The 19728-nt window shown below is 44.7% G+C and overlaps 1 protein-coding gene and 1 long non-coding RNA gene across 3 annotated transcripts in view; both read right to left on the reverse strand.

Moving 5' to 3' along the window:
* Window positions 1-19728, reverse strand: part of SYN2 (synapsin II) — a 284431-nt gene that overhangs the window by 181861 nt on the left and 82842 nt on the right. The window lies entirely within an intron of this gene.
* On the reverse strand, window positions 8226-11332 carry LOC120979625. The gene is made up of 4 exons (XR_005774338.1): window positions 11322-11332; window positions 9896-9900; window positions 9345-9351; window positions 8226-8303 (listed from the first exon to the last, which is right to left on the reverse strand). It is a non-coding gene; the product is annotated as an uncharacterized LOC120979625 (long non-coding RNA).

A 19728-nucleotide genomic window follows, 5' to 3' on the forward strand; every position in this document is an offset into this window, starting at 1 on the left:
TCAGCACTGCTGCTACTCTCCCTAGGAGTGGCCGTCCTGTAAAGATGACTGCAAGAGCACAGTGCAGACTGCTCAATGAGGTGAAGAAGAATCCTAGAGTGTCAGCTAAAGACTTACAAAAGTCTCTGGCATATGCTAACATCCCTGCTAGCGAATCTACGATACGTAAAACACTAAACAAGAATGGATTTCATGGGAGGATACCACAGAGGAAGCCACTGCTGTCCAAAAAAAAACATTGTTGCACATTTACAGTTTGCACAAGAGCACCTGGATGTTCCACAGCAGTACTGGCAAATATTCTGTGGACAGATGAAACCAAAGTTGAGTTGTTTGGAAGAAACACATAACACTATGTGTGGAGAAAAAGAGGCACAGCACACCAACATCAAAACCTCATCCCAACTGTGAAGTATGGTGGTGGGGGCATCATGGTTTGGGGCTGCTTTGCTGCGTCAGGGCCTGGACGGATTGCTATCATCGAAGGAAAAGTGAATTCCCAAGTTTATCAAGACATTTTGCAGGAGAACTTAAGGCCATCTGTCCACCAGATGACGCTCAACAGAAGATGGGTGTTGCAACAGGACAACGACCCAAAGCATAGAAGTAAATCAACAACAGAATGGCTTAAACAGAAGAAAATATGCCTTCTGGAGTGGCCCAGTCATAGTCCTGACCTCAACCCGATGGAGATGCTGTGGCTTGACCTCAAGAAAGCGATTCACACCAGACATCCCAAGAATATTGCTGAACTGAAACAGTTCTGTAAAGAGGAATGGTCAAGAATTACTCCTGACCGTTGTGCACGTCTGATCTGCAACTACAGGAAACGTTTGGTTGAAGTTATTGCTGCCAAAGGAGGTTCAGCCAGTTATTAAATCCAAGGGTTCACATACTTTTTCCACCTGCACTGTGAATGTTTACATGGTGTGTTCAATAAAAACATCGTAACATTTAATTATTTGTGTGTTATTAGTTTAAGCAGACTGTGATTGTCTATTGTTGTGACTTAGATGAAGATCAGATCACATTTTATGACCAATTTGTGCAGAAATCCATATCATTCCAAAGGGTTCACATACTTTTTGACAACTGTAAAAAGGAGTTTGTCTTTCTTTCTGTTCTTTATGCGCGACCAAACAACTGAACCGATCTTCACCAAATTTGGCACACATGTACATCACTGGAGGTCACTGTTAAAGGGGCGGGCGCTGTGGAGGTCACTATTATGGGGGATATTGTTGATATCTTAACTGCACACAGAAACATTAAATGAAATAGATTAAATATACCCGTGCGAAGCCGGGTCCTTCTGCTAGTACTTCATAAAAGCGATACCTCACACAGTAGCCCATGTTCCCTAGATGCCATATCACAAATTGTTTTCATGATATGCTCCTCCGTTGCGCCGCTGTGCCCCTCGTTCTGTTTAGGCACCCTGTATGCTAATTAATAGCATCGGAGGAGGAGACATCAGCTTTTCTCAGTGGGCGTCTCTTCTATCTGGCTGTGGCGCTGTCCAATCACAGCGGAGCACGTCACAGCCAGGGAGAAGGTGAGCTGTTTTTTCTCAATGGCTGTGACGCGCTCCGCTGTGATTGGACAGCGCCACAGCCAGATGGAAGAGACGCCCACTGAGAAAAGCTGATGTCTCCTCCTCCCTCTTCTGATGCTCAGCGCTCACTATGACCTGACGCTGTGTGACGTCAGGATGACAGTGCAGCACGCAGAGAAGAGGATGGATGAGCTGTGGAGCGTCACCCCTATAGAAAAGGTAAGTATTTTATTTTACTGGCGCTGGAGTCATGGCTAGGAGGGGGAGATGGTGGCACTGGGAGAAGCAGCTAATGGCACTGGGAGAAGCAGGTAATGGCACTGAGGGGGGAGGGGAGCCTGATGGCACGGGGTGGAAGCTGATGGCACTGGGGGGCTGATGAGTTTTTATAAAGAAAAACGTTCTTTTAATTAGTTTTTTTGTTATTAGAGTACTCGATTAATCGTTGGATTAATTAATAGAATGCTCGATTATAAAATAGTTGATAGCTGTAGCCCTATCACAGAGTGTCATCAGCAGGTTGCAACAGAGATACAGAGAGACTGGAAGAGTCACAGAAAGGCATAAGGGCTCTTTCACACTTGCGTTGTCCGGATCCGGCGTGTACTCCACTTGCCGGAATTACACGCCGGATCCGGAAAAACGCAAGTGAACTGAAAGCATTTGAAGACGCTATTAAAGTCCTGGTTGCCATAGTAGTAGTGGGGAGCGGGGGAGCAGTACACTTACAGTCCGTGCGGCTCCCGGGGCGCTCCAGAATGACGTCAGAGCGCCCCATGCGCAAGGATGACGTGCCATGTGATCACGTCATCCATGCGCGTGGGGCGCCCTGGCGTCACTCTGGAGCGCCCGGGGAGCCGCACGGACGGTAAGTATACTGCTCCCCCGCTCCCCACTACACTTTACCATGGCTGCCAGGACTTTAGCGGTCCGGCAGCCATGGTAACCATTCAGAAAAAGCTAAACGTCGGATCCGGCAATGCGCCGAAACGACGTTTAGCTTAAGGCCGGATCCGGATCAATGCCTTTCAAGAAGAATGGGATGCCATGCCTCAGCAGACAATAAGTCGACTTGTAAACAGCACGAGATGTCATTGTCAAGCTTTAATTGATGCTGAAAGCCACATGACAAGTTTATGAGACATTGACATTTTTGTGAGGGAATACCCACTACTGTTGTTGGCTTTTGTTTCAATGAATTGCTTGAGATGAGGAAATCACCATTGCGTGCTTCTACTTAAATGCCCTACATCCATGATATACAGTCACAGTAGCGTGAACTTTTTATGTTTTCCATAAATTTCACCAGAAAGCCAAATATCCCCAACTTTTTGTGAGTAGTGTAGACTAACCCCTGCTTCTTGTCAACTGATTGTAGGTTAGTAAGAAGAGAGAGAGGGGAGACTGCAGAACGACCTGTGCAGAAGCATGCATGTCGCTGGCAGTGCAAAAACAACAGCCCACCGAAGGGAAGGCCATGTATGAATAGCTGACGACAGCCTTGCATAATCTGCTGGAAACAGAAAACCACTTGGGGAGATCCAGAGACAGTAGGAGAAGACACAGGACCAGTCACCCCCTTGGTCAGACCATATAAAATGCACAATTTGCATCTAATCCATTTACAGTAAAAAAAAAACAAAAAAAAAACAAAACAAAGCATTCGATTGTCCAATTTTCTGTCTGAACATCTTGAAAATTGTTCTTCCTTATTCTCCCAGTAGGAACACTGAGCTGATTCTCGTTGTCTAAGTAAACTAAACCTGGCAGAAAGTGCTTATGATGGAACATAATCTCGGCAGCGCACCACAGATGACCCGATAACCTGTAATATATTGCGGAGAAAAGATCCCAGGAGTAAACCAGCAGATTTACTGCAGCAAAATGCTCCTTTTGCCCTACAGCAGCACGTGCCCCTGGTAAACAAAGCCCATTCAGCTACTAAAACCTCTTGTGTCCATATGAAATTTCAGAAAACGTAATACTTATATATGTTTTATAGCAAACGTGATATTAAAAAATGTATCACACAGGAATGGAATAAACCCATTCGTGAGGTATCTGCAGCCGTCAGATAACACTTGTAAGAATGTTTTATTAACGGTTTATTGAGTTTTCTGCAATTTATATTCAGTAGCAACAAATCAACAAAAAAAAATGTGTAAAGCCTCATGTACATCTTACATACAGTAAACAGTCGCCATACCGCCACATTGCACCCCACGCAGCATTGTTTGTATGTTGACCTACCCTGAATATACAAACCGGATTCCAAAAAAGTTGGGACACTAAACAAATTGTGAATAAAAACTGAATGCAATGATGTGGAGATGGCAAATGTCAATATTTTATTTGTAATAGAACGTAGATGACAGATCAAACGTTTAATCCGAGTAAATGTATCATTTTAAAAGGAAAAATACGTTGATTCAAAATTTCACGGTGTCAACAAATCCCCAAAAAGTTGGGACAAGTAGCAATAAGAGGCTGGAAAAAGTAAATTTGAGCATAACGAAGAGCTGGAAGACCAATTAACACTAATTAGGTCAATTGGCAACATGATTGGGTATAAAAAGAGCTTCTCAGAGTGGCAGTGTCTCTCAGAAGCCAAGATGGGTAGAGGATCACCAATTCCCACAATGTTGCGCAGAAAGATAGTGGAGCAATATCAGAAAGGTGTTACCCAGCGAAAAATTGCAAAGACTTTGCATCTATCATCATCAACTGTGCATAACATCATCCGAAGATTCAGAGAATCTGGAACAATCTCTGTGCGTAAGGGTCAAGGCCGTAAAACCATACTGGATGCCCGTGATCTCCGGGCCCTTAAACGACACTGCACCACAAACAGGAATGCTACTGTAAAGGAAATCACAGAATGGGCTCAGGAATACTTCCAGAAACCATTGTCAGTGAACACAATCCACCGTGCCATCCGCCGTTGCCAGCTGAAACTCTACAGTGCAAAGAAGAAGCCATTTCTAAGCAAGATCCACAAGCTCAGGCGTTTTCACTGGGCCAGGGATCATTTAAAATGGAGTGTGGCAAAATGGAAGACTGTTCTGTGGTCAGACGAGTCACCATTCGAAGTTCTTTTTGGAAATCTGGGACGCCATGTCACCTGGACCAAAGAGGACAAGGACAACCCAAGTTGTTATCAACGCTCAGTTCAGAAGCCTGCATCTCTGATGGTATGGGGTTGCATGAGTGCGTGTGGCATGGGCAGCTTGCATGTCTGGAAAGGCACCATCAATGCAGAAAAATATATTCAGGTTCTAGAACAACATATGCTCCCATCCAGACGTCATCTCTTTCAGGGAAGACCCTGCATTTTTCAACAAGATAATGCCAGACCACATTCTGCATCAATCACAACATCATGGCTGCGTAGGAGAAGGATCCGGGTACTGAAATGGCCAGTCTGCAGTCCAGATCTTTCACCTATAGAGAACATTTGGCGCATCATAAAGAGGAAGGTGCAACAAAGAAGGCCCAAGACGATTGAACAGTTAGAGGCCTGTATTAGACAAGAATGGGAGAGCATTCCTATTTCTAAACTTGAGAAACTGGTCTCCTCGGTCCCCAGACGTCTGTTGAGTGTTGTAAGAAGAAGGGGAGATGCCACACAGTGGTGAAAATGGCCTTGTCCCAACTTTTTGGGGATTTGTTGACACCATGAAATTCTGATTCAACATATTTTTCCCTTAAAATGGTACATTTTCTCAGTTTAAACTTTTGTTCCGTGATTTATGTTCTATTCTGAATAAAATATTAGTAGTTGGCACCTCCACATCATTGCATTCAGTTTTTATTCACGATTTGTATAGTGTCCCAACTTTTTTGGAATCCGGTTTGTATTTAAATCCTAGAAAACCCCTCTCCTGATTAGTGTTGATCACAAATATTCTAATCGCGAATTTTTATTGCGAATATCACCACTTCGAGAATTCGCAAAGATGTAGAATATAGTGCTATATATTCGTAATCGCAAATATTCTAGATTTTTTTTTTCATCAGTAACCTGCCTTCTTGCTTGTGGGCCAATGAGAAGGCTGCAATATCTTCGTCAGAGCTTAGCAACATCCCTAGGAACCAATAGGAAAGTTGCCTACCCCTTACTATATAACAACCTCCCCAGCAGCCATTTTCTGCAGTTTTTTTCAGTTCTGAGAGAGACAGAAGAGTCATTGCTGTGCTCTGTGCTTTGCTGTGTAATTACATTAGATAGTTAGTTAGCTCATATATATAATACAGATAATTAGTGGGAGATAGTCTGTGTAGGTTAGATAGTGATATAGTGTAGCTATTCCAGTGCAAGGTGTTAGGTAGTGTGATAGGAATTACTGTTTCTCTGCTGTCCATACTTACATGCTACAGACATAGTGCTGTGAATACTTAGTGCACCAATCAGTAATATATACTCAGACCTGATAAAATGTGAAGTTGCATGTATTGCACCAAAATTATGCGCATCATTAGTGCCGATTTGCGCAATTGCGAAAATAATGACTGGCGATCATGAATTCTAGAATTTGCGAATTTATTGCGAAAATTTACGAAATATCGCGAAAACGAATATTGCCTATGCCGCTCATCACTACTCCTGACATGTCTACATTAATAAATACGTGTATTCTGTGACACGGGGCATCTATTCCTCCTAAAACATTATATATACTGGTATATATAGTATATATATATATATATATATATATATATACACACACTCACCTAAAGAATTATTAGGAACTGCCTTAATTCTACGTGGCATTGATTCAACAAGGTGCTGATAGCATTCTTTAGAAATGTTGGCCCATATTGATAGGATAGCATCTTGCCGTTGATGGAGATTTGAGGGATGCACATGCAGGGCACGAAGCTCCCGTTCCACCACATCCCAAAGATGCTCTATTGGGTTGAGATCTGGTGACTGTGGGGGCCATTTTAGTACAGTGAACTCATTGTCATGTTCAAGAAACCAATTTGAAATGATTCGAGCTTTGTGACATGGTGCATTATCCTGCTGGAAGTAGCCATCAGAGGATGGATACATGTTCTCATTCTGTTTACGCCAAATTCGGACTCTACCATTTGAATGTCTCAACAGAAATCGAGACTCATCAGACCAGGCAACATTTTTCCAGTCTTCAACAGTCCAATTTTGGTGAGCTCGTGCAAATTGTAGCCTCTTTTTCCTATTTGTAGTGGAGATGAGTGGTACCCGGTGGGGTCTTTTGCTGTTGTAGCCCATCCGCCTCAAGGTTGTGCGTGTTGTGGCTTCACAAATGCTTTGCTGCATACCTCGGTTGTAACGAGTGGTTATTTCAGTCAACGTTGCTCTTCTATCAGCTTGAATCAGTCGGCCCATTCTCCTCTGACCTCTAGAATCCACAAGGCATTTTTGCCCACAGGACTGCCGCATACTGGATGTTTTTCCCTTTTCACACCATTCTTTGTAAACCCTAGAAATGTAAAAGGGTTTGGCGTCACTCAATATCTGGCGTTAGTACAGACAGAAAGCAAATATGGTTTCAAAAAGTATTATTTAATATCTCACAACATGTTGTATAAAATGAATAAAAATACCATAAAACACCTTAAAAATACATAATAATGCACGTATACCCTATTGGGACCACTATGTTAGTTGGTATGCAATTCAATTGTCCTTGTAGGTCATACAAAGTCCATGATGGGTTATACGGTGATAACCAATTGGGGTAGGTACAGTTAATGTTAATATGCAGAGCACTATATCGGTTGCAGGTCTACTTTACCGCTCCTAGTAGTCAAATCGTTGCTTGGCTGTGAGCCGCAGGAATCACTACTGTTTGCCGTCCGGCTGTTTGGCTGTGAGCTGCAAGGACCTTTGGAGGCGTGGTTGACGATTCCCCGTATAGCTGAGTATACTCTGACCTTTCAGGACCTGACGGTGGCGTCCCACGTGGTGTCGGTCGGATAGGTCAGGTGGCTCTTATTTCAAGCGGGGGTTTCAAATAGATACAAAGTTCATTTGTAGTTGTAATCGTCTTCCTTATCTTGTCCCACACTGTCTGCCGGCAGACAGTGTGGGACAAGATAAGGAAGACGATTACAACTACAAATGAACTTTGTATCTATTTGAAACCCCCGCTTGAAATAAGAGCCACCTGACCTATCCGACCGACACCACGTGGGACGCCACCGTCAGGTCCTGAAAGGTCAGAGTATACTCAGCTATACGGGGAATCGTCAACCACGCCTCCAAAGGTCCTTGCAGCTCACAGCCAAACAGCCGGACGGCAAACAGTAGTGATTCCTGCGGCTCACAGCCAAGCAACGATTTGACTACTAGGAGCGGTAAAGTAGACCTGCAACCGATATAGTGCTCTGCATATTAACATTAACTGTACCTACCCCAATTGGTTATCACCGTATAACCCATCATGGACTTTGTATGACCTACAAGGACAATTGAATTGCATACCAACTAACATAGTGGTCCCAATAGGGTATACGTGCATTATTATGTATTTTTAAGGTGTTTTATGGTATTTTTATTCATTTTATACAACATGTTGTGAGATATTAAATAATACTTTTTGAAACCATATTTGCTTTCTGTCTGTACTAACGCCAGATATTGAGTGACGCCAAACCCTTTTATAATCCAATCTACACTCCTAACATCAACAGGGAGTGCTGTGTGGCAGTGCACCTATTCCACAGTATTATCAGTGAGAGAGCCACCAAACCTTGACTTTAAACCCTAGAAATGGTTGTGCGTGAAAATCCCAGTAACTGAGCAGATTGTGAAATACTCAGACCGGCCTGTCTGGCACCAACAACCATGCCACGCTCAAAATTGCTTAAATCACCTTTCTTTCCCATTCTGACATTCAGTTTGGAGTTCAGGAGATTGTCTTGACCAGGACCAGACCCCTAAATGCATTGAAGCAACTGCCATGTGATTGGTTGACTAGATAATTGCATTAATGAGAAATAGAACAGGTGTTCCTAATAATTCTTTAGGTGAGTGTATAATTATATATATATATATATATATATATATATATATATATATATCCATAGAAAAGGTCTGGCATCACTCCCTTGAAGTTTTGAGGTGTAGGGTGCCCGCAGTAATCCCTCGATTCAGGACGGAAAACAGACAATGAAAGTCCGCAGCACTTTTCAAGGAGTGCTGCGGACTTTCATTGTCTATATATATATATATATATATATATATATATATATTATAAAATAAAATAATAAAACGTTAATAATAACAAAAAAATATACCAGCTGGGTATTACCATTTCCCTTCCCTGCACAGTCTGACAGTGACACCCCCCACCTAGCTGTCAGATAGTTCACACGTTTCTATGAGGAATAACCGAGGGCGTAGAGGAGGTTTGGAAAAAGATGATTGATAATGGTTATATTAGGCTGCGTTCACATCTCCGATAGAGATGATCCGGCACCCTGATCCGGCTGTTGGCCAGACAAAAACCGCTGCATGAGGCGGTATTTGTCCGGCAGAAACCCAACTTATATGCTGGAAAGCAGCCGGATCACCAGTGGATCTCATTATAGTCAATAGGGATCTGGCGGTGATCTGTTAAATACAGCAATGCTGGATCCAGTGCATGCATGGTCTCTGCCAGAAATGTTCACTGGAGATGTGAACATGGTCTTAGTGAGAATACAGTTATTTAATCGAACAGACAGTTGAGCTGGAAGGGCCTATTTAAAGGGCATCTGTCAGCAGCTTTGTCCCTATGACACTGGCTGACCGTTACATGTGCACTTGGCAGCTGAAGGCATCTATGTTGGCCTCTAGGAGCAACAGGGGCGTTGCCGTTACACCTAGAGGCTCAGCTCTCTCTGCAACTGCAGATGCCCTGACCCTCACAGAGAAAACAGAATTGCTGGCCATGTTATTTTTTTCATGATTTTAAAATGAAATTAAATGGGCATATTTTTTGTTATGTCCCTATGGAACGAGGAGTAAATGAACGCATGCACACACACAGTAATTACGGACTGATTTACCTGCTATGTCTGTTATATGTATTTACAGTAATAGCCATTTTTCCGGACAGCATCTGTCAGCCGCAGAACGAGTAATTCAACTTGTTATTGACTAATTAGAGTAAATTGGGTGAATTATTCCTATTAAGGCCATATGCAGACATTGCTAATTATACGGTTGCGTGCTGCCTGTAGAGTGTTCTGCAAAGACCCACAACAGGCAGCGTAGCAATGTGTATAGCAACGCAAGCCGAGCGCTACCGACTACACATTACCCGGATGGAGGTGTATTGTTTGGCTCTACCATTAGAAGAAATTGCTAAAGACTGAGCCTAACGGAGGAAAACCTTCTACGAAATCTATATCGATACTGCAGAGCGCAGGTGATAAGCCGAAGTACAGCGTCCGCGGGCGAGTCATACATATACGTCGTATGACAGGCGGAGGTCGCTAGCAATACTAATGGTCACAGGTCCTCTCACTTCCTAGGACGTTGCCTGTGCAGAACCCCAGACCTGGGGGTATATATTGGAATGCACACCAGCAGATGGGGTATGGGTGGAATGGTTGGCATGGACAGGGGTTAACCCCTCTGTTGCTCTCTCCCTGATTCCTGACAGGAGGGAAGTTCCAGTTAGGACAGTGAGGAGGAAAAAAGCACATCCATCTTCACCTACTCAATGGGTCTTAGGGACCAGCAAGAGATCCTATTCTCCGGTGAGACCACTACTCCAGAGTAGGGCTGAAACGATTACTCGATTGAATTGAGTAATTCGACACAAAAATTCGACACGTTTGTGTCATGTGACCACGGAGCGGGAGTGAAGCGATTGCTATTACTTACCGCTCCGTGGTCACCCGCCGGCCCGTATCGCGCTGCACTGGATCCTGACACATCATCAGGTCATAGTGCACGTAAGCGCGCACTATGCCCGACGCTGTGTGACGTCAGGATCCAGTGCAGCGCGCGGAGAAGAAGAGGAAGAAGCTGTGGAGCAGCGCTGGGGACATGGAGGGGCTGGTGGGAGTGGGGGACATGGAGGGGCTGGTGGGAGTGGGGGACATGGAGGGGCTGACTGATGGCAGTGGGGGACATGGACGGGCTGGTCTGATGGCACTGGGGGAGTGGGGGACATGGAGGGGCTGGTCTGATGGCACTGGGGGAGTGGGGGACATGGAGGGGCTGACTGATGGCAGTGGGGGACATGGAGGGGCTGGTCTGATGTCACTGGTGGAGTGGGGGACATGGAGGTGCTGATCTGATGGCACTGGGGGAGTTGGGGACATGGAGGTGCTGATCTGATGGCACTGGGGGAGTTGGGGACATAAAGGGGCTGATCTGATGACACTGGGGGAGTGGGGACATGGAGGGGCTGATCTGATGGCACTTGGGGAGTGGAGTGTGGGACATGGCAATAGATGGCATGGAGGGGCTGATTGCACTGGGGGAATGGAGCTGATTGCACTGGGGTGGGGGGGGGGGGAGCTGATGGCACTGGGGTGGGGGGGAGCTGATGGCACTGGGGTGGGGGGGAGCTGATGGCACTGGGTGAACTGATGCACTTGGGCTGATCACACAGGGGGTAACGAAGGGTGTTGGGTACTGATGGAAGGGGGTCTGATGAGTTTTTATAAAGGAAAACAGTCTATTAATTCATTTTTTCTTTTTAGATTACTTGATTAATCGTAATAAAAAATAGATAGAATACTCGATAACTGAAATAATGGTTTACTGCAGCCCTACTCCAGAGACTGCAAGGACACCGAGATACAGCTTTCCCCGAAGCTACAGCTTTGATAGTTAGCAGAGTGATCAGAAAGCCACAGCTTTACAGACCCTGATGCAGGTGAGGGAATACTTTTCAGACACCCATCACCTAGATAAGATTCAGACCAGACAAACTCAGAAGCCTAAATCCACAAGTGCCAGCTTACAGCTGTTAGCCAGAAGTGCAAGGGAGAGACATCAACACACAGCTAGCACTTCAGAGGCGCCAAAAAGTGCCACTTTGCCTGCCACATACCTCATTATCTGGGGACCGAAATTGCACTTTGTACTAACTACTGCTGGATGTACTACAAGTTATACTGTATTTTGCACTAATTAGCGAGGGGCTTTTATTTCTGACCTGAGTCTTTAAACCACCTTTCCACTGCACCGATCCCCAGGGAGCAACTGCCGAGGGAGTATATCGCGAAACATCTCAACAGGGTCACTACCACTCCCATCCTCTGCACCGGCTCCTCAGGGGCTCACTGGACCTGCTGAATTGTCACCATGCAATTCTACATTTTCCTGCAGAGGAAATGTCCTGGTCACAGGAAAAAACGTCTGTTTGCCACAGGTCTTGTCAGCCGCAACAGCTGCAGCATTAAAAAAGGTTAGCTATGATGGGACAATCCCTGGAAGGGTTGACCCTATCCACAGACCCAATGAACTCCCCATATGAAAGGAGCAGCAGTTGGGAATGCACCCTGTCGCCCCATGTATTTTCTATTAGACCGCCAGAGTTAGCCAAGTATAGCGTCCACCCACCTCCAGAGATGAGCAGAATGGCAGTGTGCATGCTAGACTGCCGCTCCAGTTATACGTTGGTCAGACCCTAAGGCTAGAGCTACGATTCGTTGGTCAGACCCTAAGGCTAGAGCTACTCGGCAAAGTAAGTCTCAGAAAAGTTGCAACCAAAAACGTTTGTGCAACGTGTCTGCAACTTGCCGTTGCGTGACTATTTTAGAGCAGTGATTTGGCTAAAAGTCGCAAGCAGGTCGTATGTAGCAAGGGACCTGAATTGTGGTCTATGATGACTGGCAGCCAGAAGTGTTGGACTCTTTGTGACTGTTGCATCACGGCCCCGTTGACAATCATTAGATGCAACATTAAAAGCACACTTAACCCTATCCTGTATAGCAAAAATAGCGTAGTACCACGTTAGAAAGAAAAATCGATGTGATGTTAAAGGGGTTGCCTCACTTCAGCAAGTGGCATTTATCAAGTAGAGAAAGTTAATACAAGGCACTTACTAATGTATTGTGATTGTCCATATTGCCTCCTTTGCTGGCTTGGTTCATTTTTATATCACATTATACACTGCTCGTTTCCATGGTTACGACCATCCTGCAATCCAACAGCGGTGCTCGTGCTTGCACAATATAGGAAAAATCACCAGCCTGTGTGCACTCTCGTGATCCCGCCCACTGCAAAGGCCAACACTTTTCCTCAAAGCGTGCAAGCATGACCACCACTGATGGATTGCAGGGTGGGGGTGTAGCCATGGAAATGAGCAGTGTATGATGAGATGGAAAAATGATTTATGCCAAAGGAGGCAATATGGGCAATAACAATAAATTAGTAAGTGCCGTGTATTAACTTTCTCTTCATCATAAATGCCATTTCCTAAAGTGAGACAACCCCTTTAAATACTTTTGTGTTAAAAAAAGACAAAAGTATTATAGCAGTGATAAATTTTTGGGCTAGCCAATAAAGTTAATTTGTAAGTTTTTAGAGCAAAGATGCTCCTCCTGCAGTCAATATACAAATGAATGGCTGTGAGAAAGGCACAACTCTTAGGCCCCTTTCACACGGGCGAGTATTCCGCGCAGATGCGATGCGTGAGTTGAACGCATTGCAGCCGCACTGAATCCGGACCCATTCATTTCTATGGGGCTGTGCACACGAGCGGTGATTTTCACGCATCACTTGTGCGTTGCGTGAAAATCGCAGCATGCTCCTCTTTGTGCGTTTTTCACGTAACGCAGTTCCCATAGTAATGAATAGGGTTGCGTGAAAATCGCAAGCATCCGAAAGCAAGGGCGGATGCAGTGCGATTTTCACGCACGGTTGCTATGTGACGATCGGGATGGGGACCCGATCATTATTATTTTCCCTTATAACATGGTTATAAGGGAAAATAATAGCATTCTGAATACAGAATACATAGTACAATAGGGCTGGAGGGGTTAAAAAAATAAAAATAATAATTTAACTCGCCTTAATCCACTTGTTCGCGCAGCCGGCATCTCTTTGTCTTCATCTGTGAGCAATAAGACCTTTGATGACGTCACTACGCTCATCACATGATCCATCACCATGGTGATGGATCATGTGATGGACCATGTGATGAACGCAGTGACGTCATCAAAGGTCCTATTGCTCACAGATAAAGACAGAAGAGATGCCGGCTGCGCGAACAAGTGGATTAAGGTGAGTTAAATTCTTTTTTTTAACCCCTCCAGCCCTATTGTACTATGCATTCTGTATTCAGAATGCTATTATTTTCCCTTATAACCATGTTATAAGGGGAAATAATACAATCTACACTACAACTAACCCAAACCTGAACTTCTGTGAAGAAGTTCGGGTCTGGGTACCACAGTCTGTTTTTTATCACGCGCGTGCAAAACACATTGCACCCGCGCGATAAAAACTGAACATCGGAACGCAATGACTGACTGCAATTGCATACCTACTCGCGCGTGGTTTGCCGCAATGCACCGGGACGCATCCGGACCTAATCCGGACACGCTCGTCTGCAAGGGGCCTTAGGCTACTTTCACACTTCCGTTGTTAATTCCGTTATTGAGATCCGGCAGAGGATCTCAATACTGGAATTAAACTGATCCGTTTTGATTTTGCACATCAGGATGCATCCATTCCGTTAGGATGTGGTGGTGTGAAATCAAAACGGAAAAAAATGGATACTTCACTAAATACATTGAAGGTCAATGGGTGACAGATCCATTTTTTTGGCTCCTAAAAAAAAACGCATCCTTCACCACTGACTTTGGACAATCCCTTTAAGGGCTTGTTCACACGATGGTATGTGTTTTGTGGTCCGTTTTTCACGGATCTATTTTTTGTATCCAAAGTGTTTCCGTTTCTGTTCCGTATTTCCGCAAAAAATCTCTGTATTGTTTCCATAAGCGATTCGTTTTTTGCAGATCGCAAACGGAAACAGAAAATTTGTAATCATTATTGTAATGTACTGTAATGTTTGTAAACAGTAAACACATGGGCAAAGTGGGCATGGATCTGAAAAATATGGATGACATACGGATGTGTTCCGTATGCATTCCGTATTTTTTGCGGACCCATTGACTTGAATGGAGCCACGGAACGTGATATGCGGACAATAATAGGACAAGACTCAAAATGTTGCGGAACGGAAATACTGAAACGAAATGCACACGGACCCATTGAAATGAATGGTTCCGCATACAGTCCGCAAAAATAACGGAACGAATGAGCCCTCAGAAACTACTCTTGAAGCACAAGCAGTGCAACCCCAAGGAGTTCAATGACAAACCTAAATCTCTACTGCAAAAAGGCCTCTTTCACACGACCATGTGTCCCCGTGGATGTATTGCGGCCGGCATACGGCGGTTCCGCAATACAAGGGACACCAGCCGTGTGCACTCCGCATCACGGATGCGGACCCATTCACTTGAATGGGTCCACAAATCCGGAGATGTGGTACGGGAACCACGGAACGGAAGCACTGTGGAGTGCTTTCGTGGGGTTCTGTTCCCTGTGAATGCATGCGGCTGGCCCACGGTCGGTGCCCGTGCATTGCAGACTGCACGGCCATCACACAGTTCGTGTGAAAGAGGCCTAAAAGCATGCAGTTATGCAAAAAATGTGAAGACAACTGCACAAAATTCAATAAGATTGTTCTATAAATATTATCCATTATCAAGGGGTTTCATTATTCGCATAGTAAGGCTGAGTTTACACGGGCGAGATTTCCGCGCGGGTGCAATGCGGGAGGTGAACGCATTGCACCCGCACTGAATCTGGACCCATTCATTTCTATGGGGCTGTGCACATGAGCTGTGATTTTCACGCATCACTTATGCGTTGCGTGAAAATCGCAGCATGCTCTATATTGTGCGTTTATCACGCAACGCAGTCCCCATAGAAGTGAATGGGGCTGAGTGAAAATCGCAAGCATCCGCAATTAAGTGCAGATGCGGTGCGATTTTCACGCATGGTTGCTAAGATGACTGAGAAATAATTCACTGTATTATTTTTTCTTATAACATGGTTATAAGGGAAGGTAATAGCATTCTTTAATACAGAATGCTTAGTAGGTGGTCAATTGAGGGTTAAAAAATAAAAAATAATTAACTCACCTTCTCCTCTTGATGGTCCATCACCACGGTGATGTATCATGTGATTGGACCATGTGATCTGACGTCATCACAGGTCCTTTAGCCGGCAGCTCATGATTAAAGAAGTAAGAAGAGACCGGCAGCTACGTGATCAAGAGGAGAAGGTGAGTTAATTATTTTTTAACCCTCAATTGACCACCTACTAAGCATTCTGTATTAAAGAATGCTATTATTTTCCCTTATAACCATGTTTTAAGAGAAAATAATACAGTGATTATCTTAGCAACCATGAGTGAAAATCGCACTGCATCCGCACTTGCTTGCGATTTTCACTCAGCCCCATTCACTTCTATGGGGCCTGCGTTGCGTGATAAACGCACAATATAGAGCATGCTGCGATTTTCACGCAACGCACAAGTGATGCGTGAAAATCACAGCTCATGTGAACAGCCCCATAGAAATTAATGGGTCCAGATTCAGTGCGGGTGCATCCGCGCGGAAATCTCGCCCGTGTGAACTCAGCCTAACAGTCCCCATGTACAACGTACCACTTACAGTATAAAACTGGTGTCTTCTTATGTTGTAGATGGACCTACGAGTTCCCTCGGGCCTGTATGCAAACAGCTACATCTCTACTTGCTATAGCTATGCCCCCAATTCAAAGAAATGAATGGCAGGGCGAGTGATTGGCCACTAATCACTCCTATTCCCCCCCCCCCCCCCACACTTTTTAGGTTCATAGTTCCTGTAGATGGGAGACGTCTGTTTATAAGGGAGGCTTACTGAAGATGAAGCCATGTCAGCCACCACCCATGGCATTCCTGCAGAGCTCCTGCATGCAATCCTCCCATGTGCCCAAGTAAGAGGAGAACAGGCACATCCCAATTTCTCTCAGATATTATACCGTAATTAATTAGAGCAGTGAATCCAAGCTAATTGTTTTTTTCCAGGCACAGACCTATATATAGAAAAGTTTACAGAAGACACAGGGGAACTTCACAAGTCGCTAATTATCATCTACAGCCATGTGCAATCTTCAGAGCTCAGAAGTGTCTCCTGATTTTACACATTGGCAGATGGAGGAGCCTCTCGGTAAGCGACTGTGTATTCATCTTTCCCATGCAGCACAACCACAGGATCTGTCCTGAATTTATCACTTTCTAGTACCAAAAATGTATGAAAAACATGCAGACTCCATCCCTCCCCCTGTAAAGCTATGTTCTCGATGCATCGGGGGTTCAGCTTGGAGCATCGCTGGCAGGTCAGTCACTTCTGACAGCAAGAACGGCACTGAATGAAACAGCTCCATCTGGATCAGTCATAAGGAGATCCGCCGCAATGTCGTGGCTTGTGTTATCAAGGGACACTATGACACAACTGTGACCATAGCCTTACAGTATGGGCCTATAAGTGGATGTTTCGGAGACATACGTTAGGCCCTGCTCACATCACGTTAATGGCCTCCATTTAACGTGTACTGTATAGCTGTAGACTACAATGCTATTCCATACTTTTATGGCAGTATATTATTATTATTTATTTGAAAGCGCCATTAATTCTATGGTGCCGTACATCACGGGGGTTACATGTACATCATATAAAAATACAATAAACAAGCAAGAAACAAACTGGTACAGTGGGGTAGAGGCCCACAAGAGCTTACAATCTACAAGGGAAGGGGGGAGAACACGGTAGGTGAGGGTAAATGCTGCTCATCTGACCGTGTGGTGGTAGCATGCTCATTGTAGGTGGTAGGCTATCCTGAAGAGGTAGGTTTTCAGGTTACGTTTGAAGGTTTGGATGTTGGGGGAGCGTCTGATATACTGGGGTAGAGAGTTCCAGAGTATAGGAGAGGCACAGGAGAAATCTTGTAGACGATTGTGTGAAGAACAGCGGAGAGGAGAGAAGAGAAGGAGGTCTTCTGAGGATCTGAGATTACGTGTAGGGATGTATCTGAAAAGTAGCTCAGAGATGTATGGAGGGGACAGGTTGTGGACGGCTTTATACGTAGTTGTCAGTATTTTAAACTGAATTCGCTGGACAATGGGGAGCCAGTGAAGGGATTGGCAGAGGGGGTAGGCAGAGGAGAAACACGGGGAGAGGTGGATTAATCAGTCAGCAGAGTTAAGAATAGATTGGAGGGGTGCGAGAGTGCTGGATGGGAGGCTACAGAGGAGGATGTTGCAGTAGTCCAGGCGGGAGATGACAAGAGCATGCACTAGAATTTTAGTTGACTCAGGGGTGAGGAAGGAGCGAATAAGAGAGATGTTCTTAAGCGGAAAGCGGCAGGTGGAGGTGAAGGTTTGGACGTGTGGCTTAAAGAGGTTGCTACAGGGAGGAGGAGACGGCGGTGTTTCTCAGGGGGCGTCTCCTTCTCCCTGGCTGTGAGCTGTCCAATCGCAGCAGAGCGTGTCACAGCCAGGGAGAAGGTGAAAGGTCCTCTTTAAATGACAGGGCACCACAGTATACCAACATTTACAGGCACAACAGCGGCAAAAGGGTACTCTTTTGCCCTCTGTCAGGTGAACGGAGCCCTATTGATACACTTATCCAGGCACTGACTGTTTTCAACTCCCTAATCTGCAGAGGGGACAAAACAGAGCTTATAGGGAACCGAGTTGTTACCTCTATGGTGTGAACGCCCCCTGCTTCAGAGATGTCTCACTGACAGGTTGGACGCTGGTATCATCCCAATATATAACTTATATATGTTAACTTTCCGTGAAAGGCAAATAAAAAACATCATTGCAATTTACAGTATGGCTAAAGCTTGACAGGATCGGGGCCATCGCCAATTCTTCATTGGGACCTTAAGGCTTTCATTTCCGTAATGGATGCACTAACGTCAGCTAAATTCTGCCAGCATCATGAGAATTTGCTGACACCCGAGTCCTTGATGTAATTGAGATTGTTAACTCCATTCAGTGAATTTGTCATAGTCACAGATAAAATTACAGGCACAATTTTGGAGCATATTCAAAGTGCCCATAACTGCTAACATTGTAAAAAAAAAAAAGTAAAATGTCACAAATGAAAATACGGCAAATCCACATCCCACTGTTTGCAATGGGAATCGGCGTTGCTGTTTACACAGCCGCAGTTTTTTTTTTAGACGCAACAAATGGGGCAAAGTGCACTGGCAGGTCCATGGCATGCAAACTGTAATAACACGACAGAAATACAAGGCAGACCAGTGGAGTTATGCCATGGTTTTGCAGTTTGCTCGCTGCGAAACCGATTGGCATTCTATGGCAAATACATGTCGGATTCTTCCTGTAGACCGTTGGGTACATGAGGTCGTAATCCGAAATAGCACCAGGCTTCATTGGCCACTGGAAATATAAGGGTATGGCGACACGGAGCAGGCATCATATGGTCGGGTTGCAGCCGTGCTGTGGTCAAGAACCGCTCAGCCAATAAGCCGCAGCTGCCTTTCATTTAACTAATCAAGACCAATACCGCGTGGCCATTAACAATGAAGACCGACTATACAGTGTGGTCTTCGTTAGTTAAATGAATTAGCTGCGGGCTAATTGGCCACATGGTTCTTGACTGCAGCAAGGCCGCAACCCAACCGTATCACAGTCGCTCACTAGTACTATAACACCCAATATACACTGTGTATATATATATATATATATATATTCAGGGTGGCTTCACTCTGTATTTTTATGAAAACTTCAACCAGATGTTAGCTGATTTATCTCCACACTTGGTGCGATTTTTGGGTCCATAGCATTTAAAAAAAAAAAAAAAAAAAATGCAGCATGGCGATGAGCTGGCCAAGATTTTTGCTATCATTTATGCCGGTTACTAGCATAAATTATATTAAATCTGTCAGGCCGCGAGGCCATTCATCCCTTCGCTTGTATACCACAAAACTAGCATGCAAGACTTGATATAAAAAATCCCCCACTGAGCTAAAGCTTTCCATCCTGTATCAGTATATTAGTGACTGCATTATGTCTGCTTGGGTTTACTGGAAGGAACGTAAAGGGGCTGTATCATTTCATACATTGATGGCATATCGCAGGATATGCCATCAATGTCAG

The sequence above is a fragment of the Bufo bufo genome, chromosome 9 (assembly GCF_905171765.1).
Source record: "Bufo bufo chromosome 9, aBufBuf1.1, whole genome shotgun sequence".
NCBI lineage: Eukaryota > Metazoa > Chordata > Amphibia > Anura > Bufonidae > Bufo > Bufo bufo.